Raw genomic sequence first — 23892 nt, forward strand, 5'->3', positions numbered from 1 at the left:
TATAATTTATTTGCGACCTCCCATGTAAAACATAGTCAATGTAATTTTTTGTAAGTTAATTTTGTTTATGTAAAGCTTTTACCAAATATGCGAATTTGAATATATATGTACTGCAGAATCTTCAAAATAAAATGAGAAATTAAAATAAATTGGCCTACAAAAGAAATTGAGAAATTAAAACAAACTTTAACATTCCCTTAGCGAAATAGAAGAACAAAAACATGAAAATGAGAAACATGTAAAACATAGTCAATGTAATTATTCTCCATTATAATTGAAACAAAAATAAAAAAATCTAATGCCATATTTTAAATTGTATAATCACTATTTTTCCAAGTTCAACTTCAAAAAATTTCTAAATGTATGAATTGGATTATTTTTTTATTTTTAAGCCAAAAAAATAAATTATTTATTATAATTTTTTTATTAAAAAAATTAAAAAATTAAAAATTAATATATTTGACGATTTAATGAAGCGAATCGCGCATTTTTTGCACGACGAAACGTGTACTCATCGCACAAGAGGGCTTTACGCGACCAAATAATATAATTTGTTGCACAAGATGTTCTACACGACCACTAAATTTGCACCGTCGCTCAAGGAACCTTCGCGCGACAAACAGGGATTCTTCGTCACGCAAGAGATGTTTACGTGACAAATACTTACGTTGTCGCAAAAGATATATACATAAATATATAAATATAGACAATGTATATAATACATTATACTAAGTTACAATATACACTGTATATCTGTATATATATATATATATATATATTTTCGTGTGTATAGAAATAATGGCATATTTAAGGGAATTTATTAATACGATTTTATAAAATTTATATGTTGTACAATTATATAAATATATAATGTATATATAAATATGAAGGTTTTTTATATATAAATATACATCTATGTGCATGCCATCTATATAATGTATGTGTGTACAAGGAGGAAATATATGTATATAGCAATACATATATAAACATTGTGCCTCATTGACATTGTGGTGAGTTTGTACAAGTTAATGTACTCTAACTTCATAATATACCGGCTATGTTGTCAAAATAATGGCAAGGAACATCCACTTTTTTCCATTTAAAGGGGAATTTAGAAATATGATTTTAAACAATTTTGTGCGACGAAGTGAGCAAACTGTGTCCCAAACATTTGTGGTACGGAGCTAGCTGTCGCGCATATAACCTTTGCGCGACGAAAGTTAAAGGTGCATCGCGCATAATGTCTTTATGCAACGAAGGAAGCTTCGTCGCGTTATGGTATGATTGTGGCTTTAGGGTTTAGGGTTAGGGTTTAAGGTTTAGGGTTTAGGGTTCACGGAGGGTTTCTGTTTTGCGCAACGGATAACTCGTTGTTGTGCAAGAGTCTGAACTTTGGAACGTTTTGACGTCCTTGCGCAACGGTTCGTGCTTAACCGTCGCGCAAGGGGCTGGAATTTTTAGGGTCATTTGGGGTCCTTGCGTGACGATTTGAACTAAAACGTCGCACAAGGGGATGGAATTTTTGGCGGCCTGCCATCCTTGCGCGACGGTTTTTTTTTGTCGCGCAAGGGTCTGAAATTTTTAGGGTTTAGGTTCCTTGCGCGATAGTATTTGTTTTTTTGTCGCGCAAGGGTCTGAATTTTTAGGGTTTAGTTTCATTGCGTGATGGATTTTGTTTTTTTGTCGCTAAAAGGTCTGAAATTTTTGGCGGCCTGACGTCCTTGCGTGATTGTTTTTCTTTTTTATCACAAGCGGTTGAAAATTTGGGCGGGGTTGACGTTTTTGCGCGACGGATTTTAATTTATTGTCGCGCACGGGTCTGGAATTTTGATCATCGTGACGTTTTTGCGCGACGGTTTTAAATTTATCCTCGCGCAAAGGTCAAAAATTATATGTTGCGCTACAGTTTTATTTATTCGTCGCGCAAAGGCCTGTAAAATTTCTGAAAAACATGACAGACCCTAGTTTGGTCTACCTCCTCCTCGTCCGCCAGTTAATAACCTACACCTAGCCCTTCCGCCGACCACCCCTTTGAAGCCCAGCCCTTCCGCCGTCGCAACACCGCCGGAATTGACCCAATTTTCGCCGGTTGTTTCTCTCTCCTCCGGCCACGAAACCCGACGATTGAGGTATGCATTCTTGACTAAATTTCATGCTCCAGCTGATGGTTGGATATGATTGTATGAATTTACTTGTTTTGGTATGTGAATTTGTAGAAAATAAATCGGCCAGTTATTGATTTCAATTTTCGGCCACTTCCGGCCATTTTTCGGGATAGGCCCAAGAACCAAAGTGGCTCCAATTGTTATTTTGAACCTAGGGTAGGAAGCTTGGCCAGTAATTTTGTGAATTTTCCGGCGATCTTTATCGCTTTGGACTCCTTGCGCTGCCGGCGCGTGTGTACTGTAGCAAAGGGACATTGTGTCCCATTGTGATCCCCTAGTTGTCACGAGCGCGTAGGTGTGTTCGGATTTGAAATTGGTTACCGTTTCAGTGTCGAACGAATTTCGCCTATTGTTCGATTTTCAGGTTTAATGTGTTTGGACCATTGGATCGAACTAAAAATCACATATGTTGTTTCGTGTATTTCTAGGATCATATAGGATTCGATTGATTTTTGATCGGAGTCCCGGATACTACGGAATCGCTATGTTAATAATTCTGATATTTTTTTTTTATTAATTGTTGAAATTATTATTTTTATTTCATTACACGTTAACCCAATTAGATTAACTATGTTACATGCTTTACCAAAAAAAATTATTAAATGTTACATGTTTTTCCTTGGCCAAGATGTCAAACCTTATTCGAAGCCATAAGGCGGTGACCACGATGAGTTCCCTTCCTGAGCCTCATCGCTATCACTACTCCAGACAAATGGAGCAGTTGCCTAGTGATCCCCGGTCTCCCATGCCCGGCGTAATCAGCGTCATCGTGGCGCAACCTCTTAGTGCCGACGTCATCACCGCCCAAAGATGAGTGACACAACATCGACCAATGGTACTGGTGCGTCGGGATCACAGCTAGGTAATGATTGCCTTGAACTCCATCTGTTGTTGTCCAACATTTTTGTATGATTACTATTAACAATATACTTTCTATTTCTTTACAGCCAAGAAGAACACTCGGGGACCTTGTCGGCAGTTGAAGACGACGAAGGTCACCCGAGTGACCAACGTATTAGCATCGATACGACGCGGCATCGGGTTGCACCAACGGCTGAATTGCATAGCTCTTTGGCCCATGACGTTGGTCACGTCGTTCGGACCAATTGCCCTATGCAATGGAAGTCTTGGAAGGTCATGCTTGAGGAGATGCGTACGGAGATGCTCGGACAGTTGTCGGTATATATCCTACCATTTAAATGTTTTCCTTTCAAACTTTCTATATTTCTATTACTTAATGTATGTAATTAATAAATTGCAGACGAACTACAATTTAGAGGACCTCGATGACGAGTCGGTGGCGTACGTCAACAGACTCTTTGTTGAGAGGTACAAGCAATGGAAGAGCGACCTGCAGCACCATTTCTAGTCATTTGATGATCTGCGGTCGCCCTTCGGAGGGTTGCCCAAGGAACCTGGAGGGGCGGGAGGAAAGCTGGGCATGGCTCTGCGGTTATTTCAGTGAGTCTGATTATGTCGTAAATTTTTTTAAAAAATTCATTTCAATATTCTTACATGTTTTTTTACTAATATTTATTTATTTATTTATATTTCATTTCAATTTCAACTAACACGTCTATTTTTTGTATAACAGAAGGCGGCGAAAGCAAATAAGGGCAATAGGAACAAGAAGACGCTTCTTCACCATTCGGGTTTCAGGCCATTCTCATATAGGATGGAGGCACGGCGGCGGGTAATAAAGTTTTTTATATTAAATTTTTAATGTCATTAATATATATATTTTTCGTACTAATACTTTTCTTCTCTTGTTCAATTCAGGGGGGATCCAAATTCCCGGAAATCGACGTCTTTGGCGACGTTTATGTTCGAGCTGGCAATGAGTTGGCAGAGTCTCTTCATGTTAGTATTATTATATTTTAATTTTTATCTTATGCATTCAAGTTTCATAAAGCTTCCTCCTGACACTCCACTCGAGTCTGTGGATCCTCCACAGGATCGATGCGGGTTTCAGATCCTGATCGAGACCTTGGATCAAACTCTCGGGAGGAGGCCAAGGACATATTATCGCGGGATGGGGAATGCCAAGCAGCGAGAACCTATAGGCCCTTCATCGTCGCAGTCAAACCAAGTGACTGCTTTGATCGCAGAGGTGGTCGAGCTGAAGACCCAACTCGCCTCGTATAGTACCAGATGGCACAGATGTCACAGGCTCTAGCATCGATTGTTCGGTCTGGCGTTCCAGCTCCGATTGTTGGTCCTTCGTCTAGGCAGCCCGAGCATGGCCACTAGACCTCTGCCCCTATCGATCATGTCCAGACTTCGGAGCCGCATTTCCAAAACGACAACATGGATTTCGGAACATTATTTTGATTATTTTTCATTATATTTGAAACATTTTTATTCTATTCTATACGTTTATATATTTTTTTCTTGAAATTTGGTTTTCTAGATTTTTTTATTGCAATTTGATTTTATTAAAAAAATATCCTACTTTTTTTAACAAACTATTAAAAATATATATATAATTAAATAATATGTATCATTTTGCGTGATGAAAAATTGTCGTCGCACCAATTGCAATACGAAAATATATTTTGCGCGATTTAATGTAATCTTCGCCGCATTCGTCGTCAAATGTTTGCGACACACGATGTCTCTCGTCCCCACAAAGGTGCAACGAAACATTTGTCGTCACGCAAAGCTTCGCGATTACAAAATCTTCGCACAAACATTTGACACACGAAGGATTCTCTCGTCCGAATTTTCTGCGACAATTTTGCCTGTCGCAAGGATTGGCGAACGAAAAATTTAGGGACATTTTGGAAAAAGCAAAAGGAGAGAAAAATTTTAAAAGAAGCAAAAATGGACAAAAATGCCCTTATTTATTTTTAGATTTCCTAAGGAATCCAATACATTTGCATGTCTTTGATTTGAAAGTTGAGTGGTTTTTGTCTTTTTGAAAAAGCTTTGGCTTTTTCCAAAAGTGAAATTTTTTATGTCTAAAACCTAAAAAACCTAAAAATTTATTGTCGCACAAGGGTTGGCGAGATGGACGGTATGTGCGACAAATTTTTCCTCGTCACTATTTTCGCGCGACCAATGAACAGTATTTGTCGCGCAAACGCTTTCTTTATGACCTTTGCGCGACGGATTGCTCTTTGCACGACAAAAATTTATTCGTCACGCAATCTGTAAAATGTAGTAGTGATTGTATATGTCTATATATATGAAACTTTTTGAGACCAAGAGTTCATTCTTAAAACCAAAAGGCATACAAAGACATTTGAAACTTAGGAGACGTTTGGTATCCTATTCAAATAAGGAATTCAAAAAGTTTAATTTTTCTTAAAAACAAGGAGTTTTTAAATCTATTTTTAATATTCAAAAACTTGTTTGGTATGCAACTTGAAAACTGTTTTCAAATCTTAAAAATTTGAGAACTTGTGGGTTGTTAGAAAAAAACTGAAAAAACAGTTATTTTTTGGTTTTTAATAATTGGGGTGTTTTTTTGTTGTTCTTGAGTTTGAGTTTTCAAAAATAAGGCTATCAAACAGGTTTTCTTTGTTTTGTACTCAAATTCTTTTTTTGAGTTTAAAAAATTAGATTCAAGTTGAATACCAAACAGGCCCTTATTTACTCAAGATATCTGTGTAGACTTGATTTTCTTCTCTGTTCGTTAAACGATTAACAAAAGGAGACAAACCATCAACGTTTGTGGAAAAAAAATGAAGGACAAAAAGGAAATGAACGTTTTGTCCACTAGTAAGCTAAATATGAATGGGCATGCAAAGACTTCTCAAAGTAAGTCTTTTGTAGACCCAAAAAATTGGAAAAGCCAAAAAGAAGAAATCAACGTCCGGACATGTGTGGTCTTTGGAGCCACATCTCTTGCCTTGTGCTTTATTTGAAGCCGTACTGGAAGGAAATTGATGGACGTAGACAGAAGCAGCAACCAGCGCATTGCTTCCCCTGAGTTCTCTTGGCTTTTGTATGAAAATATCCAAGATAACAGTACTTCCCTTTCCAATTAATTTAAAACAAAATAAATATGAAATTTTGAACTGTGATTTATTTGAATATTTTTTAGTGTTTTTTTGTCAAATTAAGTCCACAAAATGTGATCAACTAGGTTTGGAGTTGTATTTCTATCATTCCTCCCTAAAATTTGTCTAAGGAGGTGGTTTAGGGAGCCCATTGTGGATGCTCTAAGCGTCTTCAGTTCAACGATGTCCACAGAAATTCTTATCTCTCCCTCTCTTCCCCCACCACCCCACTCTATCCTCATGGGTCTATAAATTGGTTGAGGCCAAGCCACATTAAGTTCACTCAACCTTAATTGTGTCGTTAAGAAAAACATGGGATCATCCTCCAAGACTTTTCTTCTTCTTGGCTTTATGTTTGCTCTCGTGATCCTCATCTCCTCTGAGGTCTCAGCTCGTGAGCTAGCGGAAACTGCTAGTCAAGTTGATAGTGAGTTTCTAATCTTTTAACTGATCACATAACCCTATGCATGTCAACTGATATAAATTCTTTTTATATAAAGGATGTTCATATTTCTAAGCCAGCAATCTCTATTGGTGAGTTTCTAATTTGTTTTTTTAACTCAGATGTATGTTTATATTTTTTATTCCACCGATCTGTGAAAATATATCTATGTGTGGGTATATGTCGATGTTCAAATTTATGACCTCTACTCATGTTACTCAACTCATATTATTTACTTTGTGGGGGTTGTATTATCCTTCAAATAATACAAACTAAAAAATTTCGGTAAACATTAAAATGACCTTAAGTATAAACTATGTCACATAACCCTATTCTTATCAACTGATATAAGTTTTTTTTTATATAAAGGACGACTTATATATATAGATTACTCTTATTTCAGGGTTTATACCCTTAAAACCAGGACGGGGGCCATTCATCAAATGCAAAGGTCGTCGGTATTCTGAATGCCTACCCCCGAAAGGGGCCCCCCATCCGCCGGCCTCGGGAGAGTATAGGCACGGCCATGGCCACCATGAAAAACAAGGACCCGGTGTTGCTGAGACTGAAACTGGGAATTAAATAGATAACCCTTTTTCAGTGGTTTGTTTTATCAATTATAAAGGTTAATGTAATGTATTGGTTGAGTTGTTAATAAAACTCTCAATCATAATTAATTATAATTTTAAGGTTTATCTTTGTACTATTACTCATATCATATTGTGTCTAAGATATGTGGCTTTCTATCTTTATAGATACGTTTGAAATCTATCCTAGCAATTTCTTTTTCCATAATTTGTGTATCAATGAAATCTCTCCAAGAGTAATTATATGTGGATGGAAGTAATTAAAAATAAGTAATTTCGACTCATTTTCTTTACAATATGGATCTTTGAGAAACCGAATAAAATCTTGGAATTCATCTCAGCCAAATGGACCCACTTGACAAAAAAAAAAAAAAAAAAGGGACCTGCTCGACTTTCTTTGGCTCTACTTGAACACCGGACTTGTGCCAAACGAATATCAACGAGGTCCTAATCCAATTTTAATAGCCCCAGATGCCTGATGCCATAGCTCGTCTCTTTTTTTTTTTTTTGGTTAGACCCAAGGGTGTCCACCACCGACAGCAGTGACTAATCCCTTTCACTGCGGGAGCTCTCCCAAAGGAGGTAAACAGCTGGCCACGAAATGTGCTCCATTCCCATGGGCCGGGATCGAACTCCCAACCTCATGGTTAAGGGATGAGATGAACTCGTCTCTTTTCATTGCTTCACTCCAAGTCTTAAAAATCTCTTCCTTTACTTTTGGTAATCATTTCATTTTCAGTGTTCAGTTTTCGTACTTGTGGGAGCAAATATTTCAATCTCCAATCAAAAGACACTATGCGGACAAGATGTTAGTATGAAAATTCTATTGGCATTTCCTAAACTCTAGCATAAGTCGGGAATTAGCGTGTGAATATGTTTTACTGGATGTTTTCGCACAACACATTCAATTCTGGATTTTCGAAGTATGGCTGGATCTATATGAGAAACTTGATTTTCAGGTAAATCATGACATAATCATGCATTCATTATAGGATTCCTAGCTAGAGTTATTTTCACTCAAATGTTTTTATATTAGTCCTCTTTTTAATAAGATTAGATTTTATCTCTTGAGATTATTTTCCTATTTGGACCTTATTTTAGTTTAAAGTTAAAATATCATTTTTCATCTTTAACTTGGAGAGCACGTCCTATTTGGTTTCATTGTTTTCATCTTGGTTTATATTGTTTTCTTATATAAATTGATGGGATTGGAAGTTATTGAAAAGCATGCATAAGCTGGCGTGATTGTTTAAAGGGAGCTTCACTAATATACCCAAAATAGGAGCTGAAATTATAAAAAAAACCCCACATGGAATGCACTTTAGAAACACACCCAAAACTCATTTACGATATAAGAAATTAGTATTTAAGTTCTTACAAATTACATGACCACCATTGATCAATTTAAAAAAGAAGACCAACAAAAAAAAAAACTTAAATAGCACCCAAAACAAGTCCAGCCCAATTTTATAAAAAAAAACCCAAACAATTCATTACAAACAAAAGGTCTTGAAAACTGTAGTTTCATTAACGTGTCATGTTAATTAATGATTGTAATGTTCTACACCTTTATTGTCATGTTGATTAATTGTTGTAATGTTCCAGTTTAGGGTAATAACACTGCTCCGTCAAGTTGATTAATGACTATAATGTTCCAGTGTAGGGTAATAACACTACTAGTTTCCTATAACATCCTATTTCTAATGCATGTTTACCCCTATAATGTTCCAGTGTAGGGTAATAACATTGCGAGTTTCCTATGATATCCTATTTCTAATGCATGTCTACCCATGTAATGTTCCAATAAAGGGTAATAACATTACTAGTTTACTGTCATGTTGATTAATGGTTGTAATGTACCAATCTAGAGTAATAACACTGCTAGCTTATTGTCATGCTGATTAATGATTATAATGTTCCAGTGTATGGTAATAACACTGCTAGTTTCCTATGATATCCTATTTCTAATGCATGTCTACCCATGTAATGTTCCAGTGTAGGGTAATAACACTGCTAGTTTCCTATGATATCCTATTTTTAATGCATGTCTACCCATGTAATGTTTCAGTCTAGGGTAATAACACTACTAGTTTCTTATGATATTCTATTTCTAATGCATATCTACCCCCTGTAATGTTCTAGTATAGGGTAATAACACTGTTATTTCCTATGACATCCTATTTTTAATGCATGTTTACCTCTGTAATGTTCCAGTCTAGGGTAATAACATTGCTAGTTTACTGTCATGTTGATTAATATTTGTCATGTTGCTATTTCTAATACATGTCCACCAAAGAAAAGATGAAGAAAGAACAAATCAGACCAACTCAAAACAAGCTAAGCCCAAATTGTTAATACTATTATGTCATAGAAGTATATTTATTGTTAATACTCTGTCATAGAAGTACATTGTTAATACTTTGTCATAAAAGTACATTGTTAAACAAAAATTAGATTCATAATTGAAATAGTAACAAAAGTTGAATCGATCATCAAAGCTTAAAATACATTTCGAAAATCAACTAAAATCTGAAGAGAAACACATAATTGAAGCAAAAGATCAAAAATGTCAAGTCCAAACCAAACGACGACGACAACGACGATGACGATAACAACAACGACGATGTGGTGAAAGAGGAGTAGAGCTTGAAGATGAGGAGTAGAGCTAAGAGCATCTGTTCGAGGTCTTGAACAATCCAAAAAAAGAAAAAAATCAATAGAAGCACGATTTTAGAACAAGAAATCGAAGGTGAAATATTGAAAAATGTAGATTAAAGATGAAGAATATAGTTGGACCTGAGACTGAGTTTCAATGGAAGCTCATCTTGCTCCAACACCAGAGAAAACACCAGCGAGAAAGGAGAAAATAAATCTTATTTGGTTTTTTGGCAGATTTGATTTTTTTGGCAGATTTGGAAATATTTGGTTTTATGGCAAATTTGGGCAGATCTGATTTTCCTCTCTTAAATCCATAGTACAAGGACAATATAGGTACTTAACACACACAAATAAACTAAAAAACAACTATTAAATTAAAAAAATTGACAGCTGTCAATTTTTGGGTTTTTTTTAGGTGTGTTTATAGTTTTTAAATGGTGTAGGGTTTCTTTATAAAACTATGTCTAAGATTGGGTATATAACTAAATTTCTATTGTTTAAAAGAATCAAATCTGTTTAGGCAAATATTTGATCTCTTGGCTTTAAGCAATTCCCTTGGTAAAAGGAGAATGCATTCGTGACCACTATTGCATTCAACATAAGGAGTGTTGAAAGATCATCATGTGACAAAAGTTGGGTTAAGAAGAAGTCAGTAAACATTATCTAGATTGCGTCTAGGATAAGTGTGTGAGTACTTCTTGTAATCATCTTTATGTAGTGGATTTGTTTTGGACTGAGGAGTCCCGTGGATTTTCCCCAGAGATGGGGTTTTATCACGTAAAATAATTCTCTGCGTGTTCTTTTACTTTATGATCTGCACGTTCAGGGCTAACAAGCCATATCAATCTTGCTACTAAAGTTTATTTTTATTTATTGATTATAATCTTAAATTGGCCTATTCACCACCCTTTAGGCATTTTTAGTCATCCTGTAGGTAATTTCACAAGAAGAATATCTCCTAGGTCAATTTAATTAAGTAATTTATTTGGCAAGATAATTGACACCAAAAATAGGGATATTATCTTTATTATGGGATATTATCTTTATTTGAAAAGATAATATCACGAATTAAGATATTATAAATACATGGCTACACCAAACACACAAGGAACTTATAAATACATGGCTAGACCAAACATTCAAGGTAATCCTTTGTCTCCGCTGCTATTTTGCTTAGCAGAAGAGGTGCTTAGTCGTGGTATTTCGAATTTGATTAATTCTGGTAAGCTCATTCCAATATCTTTGCCCCGTGGGGTGCGAACAATTTCCCATGTTCTTTTTGCAGATGATATCATTGTGTTCTGTAGAGGCTCCATGAAAAATCTCACAATCCTTATATGGATTTCTTCAAAGAACATATATGAGCTTAATTCTGGCCAAGTTATCAACAAAACAAAGTCTAATGTTTTTCTGGGTAAGACTCTCCAGCACCGCCATCATTTGACTTCGAATGTTCTATAGGCATCAAGGTGGGGTTGTATCCCTTTAATTATTTGGGTGTTCCTATTTTCAAGGGCAAGCCTCGTGCAATATATTTTCAGGGCATGGCAGTGGTCTGTCCTTGCAAGTGCACAAGAATGATGTAGTATAGCTTTTGACAAGTCGAAGTATCGTTCCCTCGAGGATTCCAAATTAATCTAATATTCGAATACCTAAATTAAATCTAACTGATATGCAAGTGAATTTGTAGAGATTTTTGTTGTGAAAGTTTATGAAACAAACAAGAAATTAATAAAAACAATTGAGAGTAAAAATGTTGAATTTTAAGGTTGAAAAACAATGATGAAGGTCTAGGGTTTCGGAATCAACCACAAGTAATCCAAGTTAGATTTCAATGCATTCAACAGATTCTTTCGATTCTTTAGATGATAATTCCCGTATCTAAGTCCTTTTCAGGCACTCAGACCATAGTTTTCCTTAAGTGTAAGATTCTTTTCTAGTTCATACAAAGATCATATACCCAATCTTGCAATCTATCCTGGTTAAGGCATAAATTTAACAAGTTGGATTCATTATGTTCTAGAAAACGAGAGAACCCAGGAAAACATTATTTTCCATCAAGCAATAATGTAATTCACTACACTTAATCACAAGAAGCTGATTGAATTATATTGCAAGTTTTGCCTCAAATTCATCTTCCAATTTACTAGATGCAAAGCCCTAAGGTGATCAATCAAAGATCTTAAACAAATAGCAACAATTAAAATAGTGATTAAACATTCATCTAAAAGAAACTTAGAATCCATTAAATAACATTAGAAATCATAACTATCCATACTCGGGCGTCATCCTTTCCCTAGAGAATAATTTAGTTACTCATGTTCAAAGAAAAGATAATTGAAAAACTAAAAAAACATAAAATAAAACTTATGGATTGTGATGATGCTCGAGAACATGACAATGGCAGAGACTCTTTGACTCTCCTTCAAATCCAACCTAAGAGAACCCTATTTTCTGGTCTTCTTTAAATAAGGAACAAATCCTCTCTTGACTTGGGAACTATGATTTCCTAGTTTGGCTTCAATTGTCTTTGATGAGTTGGCATCCAAAATCCTAATAAATATAGGATCAAACCTTAAAAAATAACCTTGCATCCTTGTAGACACTTCCCAAATGTAATTGACACAAATTAAACTCCAAGAATTGAACTTCAAAAGGATTATTTTGCCAAACCCGCAGAACACATTCTGCCCAAACTGTTTGTACTAAAACAACCACTACTCTCTCCACACACGTCTGAATCATGAACCATAAAATTTTACAGAAAGCTAACATCCGTATTTTTCCAAAAATATAAAGCTCAACATCTGGTTTCGCTATGAGGAAGTACAGTGTATTATGTCAAGTTGATTGTTCTGCACAACACATTCTGCTCCTAGGATTTCACATCATATTTCAATCCCAAAATTGCTCATTTTGCTTACTTTTCCATCTATACTCTTCAAACCTAGTAAGACACAAACTAAGTAAAAATGGATTCAACTCACTCACGAACATAGCAAGAATCTAAGAGAAAGATAATGAAAATGTACGAAATAATAGTTATATCATGCAGACAAAATCATATCTCAGCTTTCTTCATGGAAAGGGTCTCATTTTTCTGTGGCGGGTAGACTTCAGCTACTTAAGTATGTTATAGCTAGTATGCTTATTTACAGGTTTCAGATCTATGAGTGGCCAATGTCTCTGCTTCGGAAAATTGAGACTTGGTGTCGTAATTTACTTTGGTTTGGCTCTTTTGACAAACGCAGGGTTCCTCAAGTTTCCTGGCGTCGATGTTGTGCTCCTATGGTAGAAGATGGTCTTGGCCTTAAGCAGCTAGTGGTTTTAAATCGAGCATTTTTGCTTAAAAAAGGCTTGGATACTCTTTCGTCTTCTTCTTCGGGCTGCCAGTTTCTTCAGGATAGGTTTTGACGAGGGGGTAAGATTCGTTCTGCTTATGTCCCATCCTTCATTTGGCCTGGCCTCAAGTGTATTTGGACAGATTTACTCAGCAATATTCGCTCTCTTCTTGGAGATGGTAAGAGCACTTCTTTTTGGTGGGATAAATTTATTGGTCAACCTTTGGCTAATTATTTTGGTCTCTATGGCCGCGCATGGGGGAATTGGTTTCTCAGTATCATGTAAATGGTGTCTGGCACCTTCCATCTCTCCTAAGTCTGCACGTTCCAGGTATTTGTGAGCATATTATGGATATTTCTTCTTTTCATGATCCTGCTGCAGGTGATTTGTTAGTTTGGGCGCCATCCTTGTCTAGCTCCCTCTCTGCTAAGGATGCTTATGAATTCACATGGCCTATGTTTGCCGAGGTTCCTTGGTGTAAGTTAATTTGGAAACCTTTTACTGAGCCCCAGAAATCATTTTGAGTGTGGAAAGTTATGCATGGCAGGCTTTTCACAGAGGATTTTCTTCAAACACGTGGTATTGCCCTTGCTTCTATGTGCTTATTTTGCAGGATGGCTCTGGAGAATATTAATCATTTATTTTATGAGTGCCCCTTTACTTGTTCCATATGGAGTTCTATGTTTTTTTTTTTGGTATGCACTTTACTCCGGGGCCTTTAGCGGTTATTCTTTCTTCCGGCCAATTTGCTCATTTTAACCCTCAGCTCATGGATCTGTGGCTTCTTATGTTTGAAACTACTGTGTGGCTAATTTGGGATTTAAGGAATAAGTTGTGGTTTGAGGAGAAGGTTTCTATGGTTTCTTCTGCTTGTCATACCATTATTAATCATGTGCATGCCTCTAGAACTCTGGCCAGGGGTCATATGTCGAATAAGCGACTCTGGTAAAGCAGGTAGTGGTGGTGTGTTTCGCGATTATCAGGGCCACATTCTTAGGGCATTTTCGGCCAATTTAGATGTTCCTAGTGCAGTTCATGCTGAAGTTTTAGCCATCATTGATACCATTGAGCTTGCTTGGCTCCATGCTTTGCATAATGTTTGGATTGAAACTGATTCGTTGTTAGTTACTAAATTCTTTCGCTCTCCACATTTGGTCCCTTGGCTTCTACGAGTTGATTGGTAAAATTGCTTGCATCGTCTCCAACACATGTCATTTAATATTGGTTTATTTACTGTAGACTTCAAACTTTGGTGAATCTCACTTTCCGAAAGTTAAAATGGCCACTTTTGGATCGATGTTTTGCATCTCAATTTACCACCATTAAGTCAGTCAAAAGCTCTGTTAAAAATGTCAACGTGGCATGAATAGGACCCACAATTTTTTTGAATTGGATGCCATAGGTGCCATGTGTGAAAAAAAAAAGATTTTCTTTTAAAAAACTTAATTCAATTATTATTAATAAAAGAAAAACAAAAGAAAAAATTAACAGGAAATTAAAAAACCAGCAGCACCGTCTTCTCCACACCACGCCACCCCTCCACCATCGCAGCTAACAGATCTCCTCCCTCACCTCACCCCCTCCCTTTGTACCTAGTATCTATAAAAGGTGGTTTCCTTCTAATGGGGAATTGCCTTAAAATGTTGCCTAGACCATGATTATCCTTCATGATTGTTATGATTTTCATGATGATGGTGTAAAAGGTCGGCTGGACTTTCAAGGCAGAGGGGAGAAGAAGGGCCTCCATCCCAAGCCATCCCTTATCTCTCTCCAGATCCGACAAGCCTAAAACTCCAGAGGATTCAACCCAACTGCCATCCCAGATCTGTCGCAGACTCAACCTATCCACAATACTAGATCCAACCCTTGAAGACCAAGGCCATGCCACTGTCTTCATCATCAAGCGTTTTGCCCCCTGCAACCCAAAACCCCATCCTCACCACAAATCTATGCGTTGTTCTTTATTTATTTATTTTTATTTTTATTTTTACTTTTGCTGTGGGAATGGCTTGTGGTGGGTTTCCCCCTGCAACCCAAAACCCCATCCTCACCACAAATCTATGCGTTGTTCTTTATTTATTTATTTTTATTTTTCTTTTTATTTTTGCTGTGGGAATCGCTTGTGGTGGGTTTGGGTGGAGATGGATGATGATGGGTGGTGGTTGGTTGCAAAGGGAGGAGGAAGGATGATGGGGGCAATCATTTTTCCCATCGCGGTAACTTCCAAAAATATTGTTGATGGATTGACGGCACAAAAAGTAATTGACTCTCCCCTGTTGACCCAAAAGATCAACACCAACCGCACCATCAAGGTCGATATCAATGGCAAGGGAGAACGACACAGTAGTTTTTTTTTTTTTTTTTCTTTCTTGATCTGGGTAATTTTGTTTTCTTTAATTGATCAGCAACTTCATTAATTGTTTTACTTGTAAGTTTCAAATTATTGTTAATACGTATTGCAGTTCTTGGTAAGTATGAAATTCGATTTACAACTTTGTAAGCTTCAAAACCTAAACTCATAATAGTGTGGAGATAATCCGGCTGCTAATTAGCATTTGGTGAGGTTAATTTGCTGAAAAAACAAAGAGAAGAGGAAAGCTTTGGCTTTCTGCTCAGGCTGCCATTAATTTTGTTCCTGAAGGAAATCGTCATCCATGTCAGGAAAGGGGTGTACAGGTAATTCACCATCAATTAGAGCCTCTTTTGGAATTAATTAATAAGTTTATTTTTTATTTTTTATTTTTTATGTATTACATTATCTAATGCATTATATGTTTTTTAAAAGAAAATCCTTTTTTTTAAAATTTTTTTACACAAGGCATCCAATTTAACAAAATTATGGGTCCCATTTGTGCCATGTTGGCATTTTTAACAGAGTTTTTGATTGACTTGACGGTGGGGGGTAAACTGAAATGCAAAACATCGGTCAAGGAGACAAAATGGGTCATTTTAACTTTGGATGGTAAAGTGAGATTTGACCAAAATTTCAAGCACTACAGTAAATAAGCCTTTAAGATTTCTTATATCTTTTGTGAGGGTAATTATGTTGCTGATGCTTTGGAAAATCAAGGTGCTTTGGGCTCTAGTTTAATTTAATGGGATACTGCACCTTCTTTTATTTTGCCTTTATGTCAGCAGCACTGGCTGGGCATGTCTAATTATTGGTTCTCCTAGTTTCTTTTGTTTACTCTTTCAAAGTTTTGGTCTCTTAGTTCAACATGTTGTTGTGCATTTATGTCCTTGTTTTTCTCTTCTGCAGGGTTTGGTTTGGTCCCCCCTGCTGTTCTTGTATCTCTTTTTTGTTTCTTATTAATAAATTATGATCAAAGGGACGGTCAAGGGGCTTCCGGAATTGTTGGTCCCCTCTTTGAGGGTGGTGGATATTTGTGCATCTGATGACCAATACTGAGGAGCTAATCTCGCATAATCCTTTGGTTCATTTAAAAATATAAAAAAAGGTAATTCTAAAACCCGAGAAGATACTCGAAACTCTCCATATCTCTCTCTCTCTCCCTAGCCGACGACTCCATCCCTGCTGCCGACCACACCACTCTTACCTCCCCATATTTTCCATACACTACTATATTTTACGATTTGCGCGTCGGAGAACATTTCATCACGCAAAGTTATTTTTAGTCGAACAAATTTCAGCGCGACAGAAAATTCATCTCACAAAGAGGGTGAAGAAAGACTTTGCGCGACCAAGTTTTTGCATTGGTCGTGCAAAACTGAGCGACGATTAACCTTCATTGCAAAAAAGGTTTAGGGACGACACAATTGTTCATCTCACAAACCTTTATGCGACGAAAGTATGTTCGTTGTGAGTACACTGCGCGATGAATATTATCCGTCGCGCAATTCGTGTCGCAACTATTTGAGCGACGATTTTTATTTGTCACACGATTTGTGTCTCCAACATTTGCGCGACGATTATTGTTGCACGACGAAATTGTCGTCGTCACACATTTCTTTTTCACGAGACGAAAGTCTTCATCGCGCAAGAATAAAATATATTTATTTAAAATGTAGTTTTATGTTTTATTATTTTGTAAAATGTGAATTTGCATGACAAAAAAAGTGTTGTCGTTCAAAATTAAAATATATATTATTTAAATTTAATATTATGTTTTTTTTTTTGTAAAAAAATAAATTTAGTTTTTTTTTGGTAATAAAATGAAATTGCAATAAAAAATGTGATGAAGAGAACAAAAAATTATATAAAATAATATAAATGTATACTACAAGAGAAATGTTTTAAAATATAATTATGAAAGTAAAAAACTAATCAAACAATGTTCCAAAATCTACTTGGTTATTAGGCAGATGTGGCTCGAAGGTCTGGACATTGTCCACAGGGGCAGAGGTCTGGTGGCCATGCTCAAGGTGGACGGGCTCGAAGGTCGACGAGCGATCAAAATGCGGGACTGGAATGCCGAACCGCGCGAGGGACTTCAAAAGCACAGACATCGACCCTCAAGCTCGGCCACCTGTGTTGTCAAAGCAATCACCTAGGTTCCCTCCGTCGGGCATTCCCCATCCCTCGACAATATGTCCCCGGCCTCCTCCTGAGAATCCAACGTCTTCGTCAAGATTTGAAACCCAGCATCCTGTGGAGGATCCACACTCGATCGGAGTATCGAGGAGGAAGTTGGGAGGCAGACTCTGAAGAACCAACTGGCTCATCTCCACCATCGTCGTCTGTTTAATATAACATAAAATATAAATTAAAACATTTACATAATAACCCTGAAACTTGAATGCGTAAGATAATAATAAAAATTAAAGAATACTTACATGAAGGGACTCAGCCAACTCATTCACAGGTCGAACATAAATGTCGCCAAAGACGTCGATCTCCGGGAATTTGGACCCCCCCTTAATTGAACAAGAGAAGAAAAATGTTAGTACGAAAAAAACAAATTAATATTAGTCACATATTAAAATTAATATTGGAGCCCCTTTAATTGGAGTAGTGGCAGCAGATGACGGCTGAGGGAGGCAAACTCTGTGCAGTCGTCACCGCCTTACGACTTCTAATAAGGTTTGACATCTACACAATTTCATTAATACACATTCAAATTAATCCAATTGATGAAGATATAATTCTAAGCACATACAATTTCATTAAGAATCTTAACTAATTAATTAAAAGCATATCTTGACCTAGGGTTTGTGATTTCGGAGTATTCGGGACTCCGATCCACGATCCTAAAAATACAAGGTACAACATACATCCGAACATATCAAATCCGGAAATCGCACAATAGGCGAAATCTGTTCGAGAATCAAAGGGTAACCAAATTGAAATCCGAGCACACCTACATGCTCGTGACAACTAGGAGATTGCATTGGGACCCAATGCCGCACTGCTATAGTAACCCACGCTCCACCACACGGGCCGGCACCGGGTGGAAAGCGATAACAATCGTAGGAAAATTCTAAAACTTAAGGGCCATGGTTCCTACCCTAGGTTCAAAACATCAATTGGAGCCACTTTTGTTCTCGAACCTACCCCGAAAAATGGACGGAAGTGGCCGAAATTTAAATTCAAAAATCGGCCAAAATTATGTTTTAAATTCGAGATACCAAAACTAACATTTAATCAAATTCTACTCAACCATCAGCTAGAGCACGAAAAATAGTCCAGAAACCATACCTCAGGTGTCAGATTTGGTGGCTGGAAGAGAGAGAATGAGGTCGGCGAAGAATCTGTGAAACAGAACCAATTCAAGGTAGGCGCGATGGTGACGGCGGGGAAGGTCTGGGCTTTGAAAATGGGGGCGGCCCTGTCCTTATTCTGGCGGAGTGGTGGGCTAAGGTGAGGCGGTTGAAGGCGGAGAGAGAGAACATTTAGGGCAGAGAGAGAAAGTGAGAAGAAGGGTCTGGGCTATCGCGTTTTTTCTGAAAATTTAATCGATCTTGCACGATGAACAAAACAAAGCGTCGCACAAGGTATGTTTAATCGACCTTGCGCGACGAACAAAAGAAACCCTTGCGCGACGAATAATGTATTTTTCCATTGCGCAAGGTTGTTATTCCGCCAAAATTCGGGGTTCAAGGTGAGAGAAAGACAGTGAAGGGTCTGACCGATCTTGTGCGACGAATACACAACAACGTCTCGCAAGGTTGTGTTTTATAGACTATGCGCGATGAATAATGTATTTTTCCGTCGCGCAAGGTTGTTACTTTGCCAAAATTTGGGGTTTAGGGGGAGAGAAAGACAGTGAAGAGTCTGACTGATCTTTGCATGAGGAATAATGTATTTTTCCATCGCGCCAGGTTGTGTATCTGCCCTAATTTTAACCATCTTGTGTGACGACTAAACCATACTGTCACGCAATCCATAAACCCTAAACCATACCGTGACGCAAGTCTGCGTCTCACAAAGTTTTTTGACGAATTACCTTTTTTTTGGTATCTGTATTAATGTATGAGAACCTTTTTTTTTGTATCTGTATGAATGTATCTAATCGATATTATTACCCCAAAAATCGCAAAAAACATACATTCAGAGATCTAGTAATGAGACAAAACTTTTCGATGGTTATAAATGAAAAATCAAAATTTAACGGTTATTTTAACTCCGATTTTGATGATTTTTTTTTTATAGCTACACTCCTTGATCCTATATGAATACAATGACTGAATTTGATCTTCAATTTAAGATATTTACACTAGTGGATACCGCAAAATCTTATGTTATATTTAACAAAAGTATAAATAAACTCTTAATTGTTTGTGAATATATTGTTTTGATGGCATATGCATTCTATGAAACTAGTTTCAACGATCCAACGGTCAAATTTATTTTTCTATACTTCGAGATCATATACGCCAAAAATCGAAAAAAATAAATATTCAGAGATCAAGTAATGGGACAAAACTTTTCGACAGTTATAAACTAAAAGTCACGATTTAACGGTTATTTCAATTTTGATTTTGATGATTTTTTACAGCTACACTCATTGACCTTATATGAATACAATGAACTAATTCGATCGTCAATTTAAAAAATATATATATATATGTATATTATAATATAATATATAAATATATATTATTATTATTATATATTATAATATATGTGAATATATATATATATATATTATATTACAATATACATATATTGACGCGATGAGTACTGAAATCGTCGTGCAAAATTGATCTTTACGCGACGAAAGGTACAGTTCTCACTCGAAATTACAACTTTACGCGACGAGAAACAGATTTTGTCGTGCAAAATTGCAACTGTACGCGATGAGTAATTTTGTCATCGAGCAAAATAAAACTATGCGCGATGAGGCTAGATTTGTCGCGCAACTATTTGGCGCCAAATACATATTTAGGTTAGATTGTTTCTCATTTTCATTTTTTAAAAGTGTTTTGTAAAGATAATTTTCAAAATTATTCTCAAAAGGGTTTGGATATATTTATTTACCAATGTTTTATAGCTAAATTTATTTTCATTTCTCATTTTCTTGTATAGCTCAATTTATTTAACAATGTTTCATTTCTCCACATATATAAGGTTTGGATATAACAAGTACATATATTCAAACAAGCATATTTGCCAAAATCTGTACACTAACATAATAAAATTACAAAAAAATTCATTATTCATCATCTGAACTATAATAACTTTCGTTATCGTCGCTATCATCACTTTCGGTCTCCCAATCCTCCTCCTTTATAACTACATCATCGTCGTTGTTCGAGCCCACTGCAACTTCGTATCGCGGAAGATCACCGAGGTCAATTGTAATTGACTGAATTGGTATTTCGATTGAAGACACTCCTTGTATCTGAAATGGTTCTTGTATAACATTTGTATCTCAAAGTGTTTCCGCATCATTTTCCATTGAAGATTCTAAACGTTGGTCAGCCACGTTGTCGACGTCATTGTCAGTTGGATCTAGTTTTGGTATAGCATACATGTTCCTATGATCCATCTTCTGAAAAACTTTCCAACTGCTCCCGGCTTTAGGGTCATCTAGATACACAACCTGTGTAGCCATGTTTGCCAAAATGTAAGGGTCATCATCATACCAAGTTATGTTAATGTTCACAAATAGTAAGCCATGGTCGATTTTAACACTTCCCAGCCTATTTGGGTTGGTATCAAACCATCGACACTTAAACATGATCACTTAGAATTGGTCTTTGTAAAGCAATTGCATGACAGTTGTGAGTTTTCCATAGAAATCAATGTTCGTACTTTCGCCTCCACCTGGGACATGGACCGCTGTTTTGCGTACACAACTTGTCATCTTGTGCAATCCCCAAAAACTTGATGTCGTTAACATGGCAACTCGAGAACAATTCAACACATATTGGGCCGAACGCCAAGTTATCTAACTCATCACTGTAAGTGGGGGAATTCGATGATTTGAACTTATTCACCTAATATTATACAAAACCATTCACATGCTAGTTTGAAAAAATTAAATACTACAATATATATTTGTCAAATACAAAACACTTATAACTTACAGAATCCAAAAACCATTGTGGAAACAATTCACGGTGTTTCTTGGCATACAAATGTGATGGATGTTCTCGCTTCATCATCTCTTTATACTCATCTAAGTATATCATTATCTCATCACAATTGTTTAGTACGAACCAATGCGCTACATCCATGTCATTTCTGGAAAACGACTCTCCTCGTCCAAGATCATGCGCTTTGGGTAAAAACAGAAAGTTTTTCATTTCTCCGACTTCCGTCATTATTGCGCTGAGGACGATTGAAAGCCGTCTCCACATCTTTTAAATACATTCCACAGAAAGCAAACGACTCATATTGAACCCAAGCCTCTATAATTGATCCTTCAGGCTTGGCCCTGTTGCGTTCACTTTTTTTCAGCTCTCCGAGAAGCCTGCCAAAATAAAACGATATGATACGAATTAGCAAGCGTGTGATAATGATGCATACACAAATGATAAGGATTATATTTCTTTCTATTGGATACATCCAGTGATAGTTAACAGGACCTGCAAGCAATGCCTCTTCTGGCAAGTGAACCATCACGTGGATTATACTTGTAAAGAAAGCTGGAGGGAATATCATCTCAAACTTGCATCGGACTTGGACAATGTCATGGTGCAACTGATTAATGTCTGTCTTTCGCAACGTTTTTGCCGTCAGTTGGGAAAAAAACTGGACAACAACATGATTGGCTTCACTACATCTTCCGGCAATAGGTATCGAATACCCACAGGAAGTAGGCGTTGCATAAACACATGACAGTCATGGCTCTTAAGTCCAGCAAATTTACCCCCGTCAACATTCAAGCAACGTGCGATATTAGAAGCATACCCATCGGGAAACTTTACAGACAATACAAACTTTAGAAACTCTTTTTTGTCATTCGGGTTCATAGAAAAAAAAATGCAAGATCCCTTCTAGCTTTATGACTGTCCCTATTCATCCATAAACCCCTTCGTATGCCCATTCTTTCCAAATCAAGACGAGCTTTGATCATGTCCTTTGTCTTGCCCTCGATATCTAGAATCGTGTCCACCAATGTGACAAATAAATTTTTCTTAACATGCATCACGTCTATATTGTGCCTCAATTTTAGTTTCGACCAATATGGGAGCTCAAAAAAAATAGGCTTCTGCGTCCAGTTCATATGTGTAGAAGGTCTGGTCCGACTAACCGTTTTCTGAATCGAGCATAATCCAAACCGGTTAAGCTATTCCAACATCTCATCACTGGACCATTCTCTAGGTCTGAGACGACACTCTGTGTTCCCGTCGAACTTTTTATCTTTTTTCCGCCACTCGTGGTCCCATGGCAACCATATCCGATGACCAAGGTAACAAACTTTTCCAACTTTCCAACCAGAAGTTACATCTTCCTTGCATACAGGACATGCCATATAACCCTTTATGCTCCACCCAGAAACTATTGCATATGTGGGAAAATCATTCACAGTCCACATAACTGCTGCCCGCAAAGTGAACATCTTCCCAGTTGATTTATTGTACGTGCGCACACCGCTTGTCCATAAATCCGTCACTCATCAACCAGCGGCCTTAAGTAAACATCGATTGACCTGCCAGGATCCTCAGTTATCAAAACAGTCATTATCATGTATTCTTTTTTCATGCATTTCTAAGTCGGCAAATTGTATGAGAATACGAAAATCGGCCAAGTGCTGTGGTGTTAGTTTAGAACCCCATACGGATTGAATCCGTCAGTGGCAAGTCTCAATCTAACATTTCGGGGATCAGCAGCAAGCTTGGGGAACGTTTGATCGAACTCTTTCCATGCCTCCTCATCTACAGGATGCCGCATCACATTGTTGTCTACCCGTTTTTTCTTATGTTATCTCATGTCTGTGGCAGTATGCGTCGACATATACAATCGCTGCAACCTAGGTTTTAGGGGCAGATAACGCATGACTTTTTGTGGGATCTTAGTTGTTCTATTATGAAATGTCATTTTGAACCTCGACTCATTGCATATAGGGCATGTATCCAACGTTTATTACTCTTTGTAGAATAACATGCAATTGTTTTTGCAAGCGTGAATTTTTTCATAACCCAATCCAAGACAATTCAACACATTTGGCGCGTGTTTGTGGTCTTTTGGCAAACAATTGTTCATCAAAATCATTCTCTTGAAAACCCCCAAAAATTAATCGAAACAATTCTTCGACAAATGATACTTTATTTTTCATTGTATTAGC

General features: G+C 36.9%; 1 long non-coding RNA gene and 1 pseudogene across 1 annotated transcript; both read left to right on the plus strand.

The window, feature by feature from the left end:
- The first annotated feature begins 2975 nt into the window (after window positions 1-2975).
- On the plus strand, window positions 2976-4341 carry LOC148918936 (uncharacterized; annotated as a pseudogene).
- A 1826-nt stretch (window positions 4342-6167) lies between these two features.
- On the plus strand, window positions 6168-7363 carry LOC148918937 (uncharacterized). The gene is made up of 2 exons (XR_016124940.1): window positions 6168-6596; window positions 7015-7363. It is a non-coding gene; the product is annotated as an uncharacterized LOC148918937 (long non-coding RNA).
- The last annotated feature ends 16529 nt before the right edge of the window (window positions 7364-23892 follow it).

Source organism: Prunus mume, linkage group LG3 (assembly GCF_029339155.1).
Source record: "Prunus mume cultivar Tortuosa linkage group LG3, ASM2933915v1, whole genome shotgun sequence".
Classification (NCBI taxonomy): domain Eukaryota; kingdom Viridiplantae; phylum Streptophyta; class Magnoliopsida; order Rosales; family Rosaceae; genus Prunus; species Prunus mume.